At 36.0% G+C, this 8,404-nt stretch overlaps 1 long non-coding RNA gene and 1 other non-coding gene across 2 annotated transcripts; one reads left to right on the forward strand and one right to left on the reverse strand.

Annotated features, from left to right (window-relative positions):
* Nucleotides 1–439: 439 nt before the first annotated feature.
* Nucleotides 440–1,896, forward strand: LOC128283511 (uncharacterized). Its single transcript, XR_008273874.1, has 3 exons — nucleotides 440–640; nucleotides 1,393–1,697; nucleotides 1,837–1,896. It is a non-coding gene; the product is annotated as an uncharacterized LOC128283511 (long non-coding RNA).
* Nucleotides 1,897–3,836: 1,940 nt separating this feature from the next.
* Nucleotides 3,837–3,943, reverse strand: LOC128289474 (small nucleolar RNA R71). Its single transcript, XR_008279123.1, has one exon. It is a non-coding gene; the product is annotated as a small nucleolar RNA R71 (small nucleolar RNA).
* Between the last annotated feature and the right edge of the window lie 4,461 nt (nucleotides 3,944–8,404).

Here is an 8,404-nt window from a genome sequence, read left to right on the forward strand (position 1 = left end):
TACGTAGTTGTTTCCCTTTGTTTTATTGATTATCGGAAGCTCGTCGGAGATCTGTCACACTATCTAGCAAACAATTCGATAGTTTTTAAACGTTTTGGTGAAGGTTTATAATGACATGTATAGGATGTTGTCTAATGGTGTGTTGCTGAACATGTAAATGGTAATTTGGTCTGTTTGTGTCTTGATGTTTAAGTACGATTGAATGACTTATAATGTTTGTTTAGGTAAGTTCTTTTGGTCACTTTTTTATGATTGAAGTATATAGTATTTTGGGTATGAGATGTCGGTTTGGAAATGTTCAATATGTGGTATGTTTTGGTAAGAAGTTAAACTAGGTTATGATGATTGAAATATGGTAAAGTTGACTTGTTTTGGCATGTTATGTTTTGGTATATTGTGGTGCCTTTGAATGGCATATTGGTTGGTTGAAATAGGATATTGAAATGGCATTTTGACGTATGGTTGGTTGAAATAAGATTCATGTGAATTTGCTTCTTATTTCGTCCGATTGTGAGTTTTTGTTACTGTGTTTGTCTCCCTTTAGACGTGAGGTGGTCTTCTGGCCGGTGTTAGGTGCCTGCGGGTTGATGTGAAAGAAGTTTAGTCATTGTCGAATTTTGGAAATTAGAATTTGAAGAAAGTTGTGTCTTCGTGTTTCGATGATATTTTATCTTTTTTATTTCAAAATTTTGATTATCTTTATTGTTGACAAACTGTTGATTTTTGACTATTGCTTTATCGACGTGCATGGTTTGTTCATGAAAATATGCATAGGTTTCTTAAAATGGTATACATAGCATTAATTGGCCAAAAAACTGGATTTTGAATTTTCCATGATTCTTGATGAAGGAAAATAGGTTTTATTCGTGTTTCTCTTTATTTTGATGCATTTATTAAGTTTCAATTGCATGCATGGTTACCCATTTAATTAATGTATAGTAAATCATTTCTTTTTTTCCTTGGTTGATCTTTCTATTCTCTGGATCACTATTCATCTTCTCGGAAAGGATGATTATTGCCTTTAAGATTGTTTAGGTTTGGTTTTTTCTTGTTTTTACGTGGGGTTTTTTTTCTTCTTATTAACCTCGTCTTTCTGTTCTTTCTATTAGTTTTTTTTCTCATTTTTTCTTGAACCTGTCCTATGTTATTTTTGGCAAAATTTTCTATTTTCTCTGTAGAGTTTTAATTTTGTTAAGCTTCTTGTATTTGTTCTTTTATTTGGGTGCTTAGATTTATTTTCCTTGTCTGTTCTTCTTTCTTAAGATTTTTGTTACTTCTACCCTTGTTTCTTGCGTTCTCGTCTTCCTGTTTTGCTTATGCTTTTATTTGTTTTCGCCAAGTTGTTTGTGGCTTTGGCTCCTGAGACTCTTTTTTCTTGCGTTCTCTTTATAGGTGGTCTCGCTTTTGGTTGTTGGGTAACCTGTGGGGGTGAGGAATCTTGTTTTGATAAGGATCGTGAGGGCTGATGATTTTAAAGTGTTGTTAGAAAGTTTGAAGTTCTCGGCTGAAGAGTTAGTCAGACGATACATAGGTGGGGGGCAGGAGAAGATAGCTGGATAATGTATCACCCTGGATGCGGTGGCTGGCGACAAGCTCTGCAACGAGCAATGAAGATCCTATGTTGGAACTGCTGTGGGATTGGAAACCCTGCGACAGTTCACAAATTGAAGCAACTTCTCGTTGCAAATGACCCTAAGGTTATTTTTCTATGTGAAACTGATAAACTGTAAATTATACATATTTTTACCCCATGTTTAATGCATTTTATAGATGATTTCTCATTAGAATTGGTGAATTCGATACTCCTAATGCTTTAATTTTATGTTTTGTACTCAGGAGAGCACCAAGAGTCAAAAGGAGCCAAAAACGAGCCAAAAAAGGACAAAACGGACCAAATCGAGAAGATGACACGGCCTAAGCCTTGCCACACGGGTAGCTCACACGCCCGTGTCTTTTGAGGGTGTCGACCAAGGCTTTCACGATTCACACAGCCTGGTCATTGACCCATACGGCCGTGTGCAGTTTAACGGATTGAACACGGCCTGGCAATCAAGTCACACGGCCGTGTCACACGGGCGTGTCCCTGCCGAGCCCAAGTTAAGTCCAATTCGGAAAAGGCTACTTTTGAGGGTTTCTAGGTATTCCAAAGCCTATAAATACACACTAGAGGAGGAGGAAAAGGGAGACGAAAAAGGGGGGTAAGGAATTACCTCAAGGAAGCCGATTGATCTATCTCAGAAGCCAAATTCTTCATCAAGACTGAAGATCTCTCCTTAATTTTCCCTTCAGGAGTTTTGGGTTTTCTTTATGTTTTGTATTCTTTATTCTTCTGAGATGTTTTCTTATTTAGTTATGAACTAAATCCCCTAAATACCTAAGGGGAATGAAACCTAAGACGAATCTTGTTATTATTTTCCGAATCGTATGATAAATATTTAACTTGTTCTTAATTATGTGTACTTAATTCTTGTTTTGATATCCAAAGATACTGATTCAAGACATGCTCTTATTCAGAGGACGAATAGACCCTGTCTAAGAGTACTTTTGTCGTAATTAAGAGGAGTTGATTGCGCGCCTAGAAATAGGGTGACAAGATTTTGCCAGATTAGGGTGAAACCTAATAAGGGGATCCATAGATCTAGTTAATGCAACCCTAGAGTGTTAATTAGAGAAAAGTCTTGGTTATTCAATTTAGGGATTAGATGTTATTAGTCTTGAATAGGGATAATAACATAACTTAGGGATCTCTAAGGAACAAGTTGAATGAATACATCGTCCGGTTCGGAGCTAGAATAACAGGTAAAGTCTAGGTGGATTTTTCCTTAGGTATTGTCTCAAGTCAATCGATTTTCCCAAAAGCAATTCCCCAATTCTTTTCTCTATGCGTTCTTAGTTTAGATAATTAGTTAATTAAAACAAAACCCCATTATTCTTAGGCTAGATAATAAAAAGACAGTCATTACTAGTACTTTTGGTTCCCTTGGGTACGATATCCCAGTCTTTCCATTACTATACTATTGTTCGATCGATAGGTGCACTTGCCTTTTCGTCGTGATAATAGTTAGTCTAGGTTTGATCTTCATTAGAAATATTTATTACTTGTTACGAATCACGCGATCAAGTTTTTGGCGCCGTTGTCGGGGAACTGAAATATTAGGAACGCTAAATTTTTATTACTTTAGCCATTTATTTTTCTTACAATTTTATTTTATTTTATTATTTATTAATTTACTTTTCTCTCTTTTTGCAGGTTTTTATAATTTATGACTAGAAGAAACTCGTCGGGACCATTACTTTTTAATGAAGAAATCGATCGTACAATTCGCAAAAATCAAAGAGAAATAAGGCGTAGCTTAAGATACATAGAGAACGAGAAAGAAGACAATACTCAACCTCCAACCGACAAGATGGCTGAAAACCAAGGCAATCAGCTACCTCCTGCAATTGTGGCTAATCAAAATCCTGCTCCACGTACTATGTATGATTATGCTAAACCTTCTTTAACAGGAACTGAATTTAGCATAGTTAGACTTGCTGTAGCTGCAAATACTTTTGAACTAAAACCTAACACTATTCAGATGATACAACAATCCGTTCAATTTGATGGTTTGCAAGATGAAGATCCCAAAGCTCACTTAGCGAACTTTCTGGAATTTTGTGATACATTTAAAATCAATGGCGTTTCTGATGATGCCATACGTCTTTGGTTGTTTCCCTTTTCACTGAGAAACAAAGCTAAACAGTGGTTGAACTCGTTATCACGAGGGTCTATCACTACTTGGGAACAAATTACCGAGAAATTTTTACTAAAATATTTTTCGCCAGCTAAAATGGTTAAATTACGTAATGATATTTTTTCTTTTATACAGATGGATTTAGAAACACTTTACGATGCATGGAAGAGATATAAGGACTTACTGAGAAGGTGCCTTCACCATGGGTTACCGCTTTGGCTTCAAGTACAAACATTCTACAATGGTCTGAATCTCTCAACTCAGCAAATGGTTGACGCAGCTGTTGGCGAAACCATCAATAACAAAACACCGAAAAATGCCTATGAATTTATAGAGGAGATGTCACTGAATAATTATCAGTGGCAAGTTATGAGGACAAAGCCAACAAAAACAACCGGCGTTTATAACATCGATTCGGTCACCATGCTCTCTAATCAGGTAGAACTTCTCAATAAAAAGATTGACGGTTTACCTGGTTCTACGCAGATACATCTAGTAATGAGGTGTGACTCAAGTGGCGGAAGATATGCAGGGCTACTGGAGGGATAATACCAAAGATATTTGCGAGGTTGCCAGGGAGTATTTTCAAAATTTATTTAGGTCAAGTTTATATACAAATGAAATGTTAAATCTTGACTATATTGATAATTGTGTTTCAGGAGAGATGAATGACAGACTGGCGATGGAGTTCACTGATCTTGAAATTAAGAAAGCCTTCAAGCAAATGAGCCCGAGGAAAGCCCCAGACATCGATGGTCTATCGGGAAATTTCTATAAAGAAAATTGGGACGTGGTGGGCGATGATATTATAAATCTATGTCATGAAGTCCTTAGAGGCGATAAAAGTGTGGATTGTCTCAATGAGACCAGTATTGTTCTTATTCTACAAATTAAAGAACCTATTGATATGTCTAATTTCCGTCCTATTAGCCTTTGCAGGGTGGTATACAAAATCGTAGCTAAAGTTCTTGCAAATCAAATGAAAGCTACTCTTCCGAAGTGCATTAGCCAAAATCAAAGTGCATTTGTTCCCAGACGTATAATTCACGACAATGTTTTGATCGCTCATGAGTTGGTTCACTACCTTCAAAGTGCTAAAAACGGTCCAAATAAAGGCTTTGTGATCAAGCTTGATATCAGCAAAGCATATGACAGGTTGAATAGAATTTCATCAAAGAGGTAGTGAAAAGAATGGGCTATACGGAGGCTTGGGTGACTAAAATAATGAGCTGCATTCGTTCAGTCCATTACATGGTCAAATGCAACTCAACCCTTTCTGAAACTATTGTGCCTGAAAGAGGCCTCAGACAAGGGGATCCTCTCTCTCCTTATCTTTTTCTCTTTTGCATGGAAGCTTTCTCAAAACTATTAATTCAAGCCCAAAATAATGATAAGTTAAAAGGAATTAGAGCTAGCATTAATAGACCGCGTATTAATCACCTATTTTTTTTGCCTATGACACACTTCTTTTTATTCGTAACCAAAAAAAAAAAAGGATATAGAAGAAATTGTCAATATTATAACAAAGTTTACTTGTGTGTCTGGCCAAAAAATTAATAATAATAAATCCATGGTTATGCTTAGCCCGAAAACTCATTTGACTCAAAGGCATCTTTTTTGCTCCATGCTAGGGATGCGTATGGTTGACCATCTTGATAATTATCTTAGGTTACATTTGCCTATAAGTAGAAAGAAATCATGTGCTTTTACTAATATCATGAATCGTTGTGAGTGCAGGATCAATAGTTGGTCAAAGCAGCTTCTTTCTTATGGAGGAAAAGAGATCTTCATAAAAGAAATTATTCAGGTTATCCCAACCTACGCTTTTTCTGTCTTTCTTGCCCCAAAAGGAATCATTGAGAACTAACACTAGAAAATGTGCCAGATGTGGTGGACGAGCAATAAGAAAACTTGGGGTTGGGCTATGATGGCTTAGGATAAAGGCATCAGTTTTCGAGACATGCATTTGTTTAATATTGCCCTCCTTGGTAGACAAGTCTGGAGGTTTTTGAAATTCAAGGACACTTTATGTTTTAAGGTGCTGAGTGCGAAATATTTCCCGGAGGGTGATGTGTTTAGGTCGAAACACTATGATAAACCGTCTTTTACTTGGTCTAGTATTGCTAAAGCGGTCGAAGCTCTCAAGGATGGTTTTCTGTGGCAGATTGAAGATGGAAACACAATAGACATTCGAAGGGATCACTAGGGTATTGAGGGTCTTAATGGGGATTCTGTTTGTCAGTCGTTGTTAACAAATGAAGAAAAAAAATTCAAAAATTTGTGGGACCAAAATCATAGACGGTGGAAGAAGGTCAAGGTTATTGAATTATATGGAAAAATGATGGGGGATCATATTTGCAATTTACCCATTATTTATAATGGGATAAATTATAGCAAAACGTGGACTTAATACCCTCATGGATTCTATACGTCAAAATCTACTTTGTCGTGGTTATCCTTTAGGAAAGTTGGTTTCGGTCCTCACCGATTATTCTAGAGAATTATTTGGAAGTTAAAAATGCTCCCAAAGATCAGAGCCTTCAGCTGGAGAATTAGCCAGAATATTTTGCCTACCTACGACAATATAGCCCGCATCCATCAAAATTTCTCGACAACCTGTCCTAGATGCAAAAATGGTGATGAAACTCTTATCCATGCCATGAAGGAATGCCCAAAGGTATGTGAGATCCTCACGATAGGTGGTCTAAACAATAGGCTGCTTGATGGTAAATATGAGCGCTGCATTGACTAGTTGGAAGACGTCCTTCGTGAGCTTGACACCAAAGCTGCTGCAGACTTTTTTACTCTCTTCTGGAACTGCTGGAATGATAGGAACAGATAGTCTTTCAGGGTAAGGCTGATGCGGCTATGGTTGTGTGGGAAAAAGCGTAGATCCTTAGCAATAAATTCAAAATTTTTAACTTGGCCAACCCTCCTGTTCTCCCCCAAAATCCGGTGCGTAAAGGCTGGACAAAATTTGAATTATCCGATGAGGCACTGTGTGCCAAACTTATGTGTTTTGGTTGGATCTGTGTATCCATCCGAGTCCGAGTAGTGTTAATAGGGGTAAATAAATGAATTGGCAATATGAATGATTTTGAATATGAAATTAGAATGGGATATGGAATGGATATTGATATTGAAAATGAATTCTGTATCCTATTGAGAAAAGCTATTTGAATAGTAATTATGATATTGAAATAGTAATAGATGAGAATTGAAAGTGTTATGAATGATGTGTTTATGAAATTGATTATTTGTTTGAATGATCTTTGTTATGTGTGATTAGATATATAAATATTATAAATTCTTGCTTAAAAAGTATTCGAATTATAGAAATACCACTGAGTTTATACTCGGCGTACGGTGTGTTTTTCGTGTGCATGTTAGGTATTTAAAGTTGCTCATCGAATTAGCATCCACACCGATAATGGCATGTACCTAGGATGTTTTATGTTGGTTATTTTGAAAAATGTTTGTAAATGATATTATAAGATGTTATTGGTTGGTTATATACAAATTTATATGTTATGTTGAGTTAAATATGTGGTATATTTAAGTTGATAACTAAATGGCTATGAAATAGGCAAAAACAATTAGGGTTGAAATGGTATGAAAATTTGAGTTAGCTTGAATTATGTTTTAATGGTTTGTTTGGACAATATATGTGAAGTACCTATGAGTATAAATTGGATAGGTCATTAGGTTAATGTTTTTGACATGTTTTAAAGATGTTTGATCGTGTTTTAAAGTGATTGAATGATTGGTTTTTGAGGTACTTGTTGTTTAAGTTGCAGGGTTGGTATACTTGATGTTTAAGGTTCATTTTGAGTCCACATGGCCAGACACACGGCTAGCACATGGGCATGTGCTCCAGCCGTGTGAAATTTACACCTAATTTTTGAAAAATAAATTGACCACACAGCCTAGCACACGGACGTGTCGGTTAGCCATGTAATGTAGGTTAGAGAGTTACACGGGGTAGGACACAGCCTGAAATACGGGCATGTCATAGGGTCACACGAGCGTGTCCATTGACCACACGGGCGTGTGAGCCTTGCACCTAGGAAAAATTTTGAGGTTTTACGAAAAATTTTCAGAGAACCCGAATAAGTCTCGATTTGTTTCTAATACATATTTAGGGCATTGAGGACCCAAATAAGGGACAACATGATTAATTTATAAGGTGTATTATTTGAAATTTTTTTATGTTCGTATTTGGTCTGAAATGTCTAGTAATGCTCTGTAAACCAGTTCTGACAACGGATAAGGGTTAGGGGGTGTTACACCCTACACTTTCCACTTTATTTAATTTAGCCATTATCTTGATTTTTCAACTCCTCGTTTCAATACATCTCCATATCACATTCATAAAAAATATTTCTTCAAACTTTTCCCCTTTTCAAAAATGGTAAATTTGCACTTTTAGTCCTTCAATTTTCAAAATTTTGCAATTTAATTCTTACTAAATTTCATCATTCATACTTTCTCTCCAAATACTTAATTCACCTTTAAAATATTTATCCTTTCTCAAAGACTAAAATTTTTTGGTACAATTTTTTATTATATATAATTTTTAGCCTAATTTCCTTAATTGTCATTTTCAATTTTCACCTCACTTCTGCAACTGCATTTGAATCCAAACACTTATTCATTGATGATTTAATCTC

The sequence above is a fragment of the Gossypium arboreum genome, chromosome 2, assembly GCF_025698485.1.
Source record: "Gossypium arboreum isolate Shixiya-1 chromosome 2, ASM2569848v2, whole genome shotgun sequence".
Taxonomy (NCBI): domain Eukaryota; kingdom Viridiplantae; phylum Streptophyta; class Magnoliopsida; order Malvales; family Malvaceae; genus Gossypium; species Gossypium arboreum.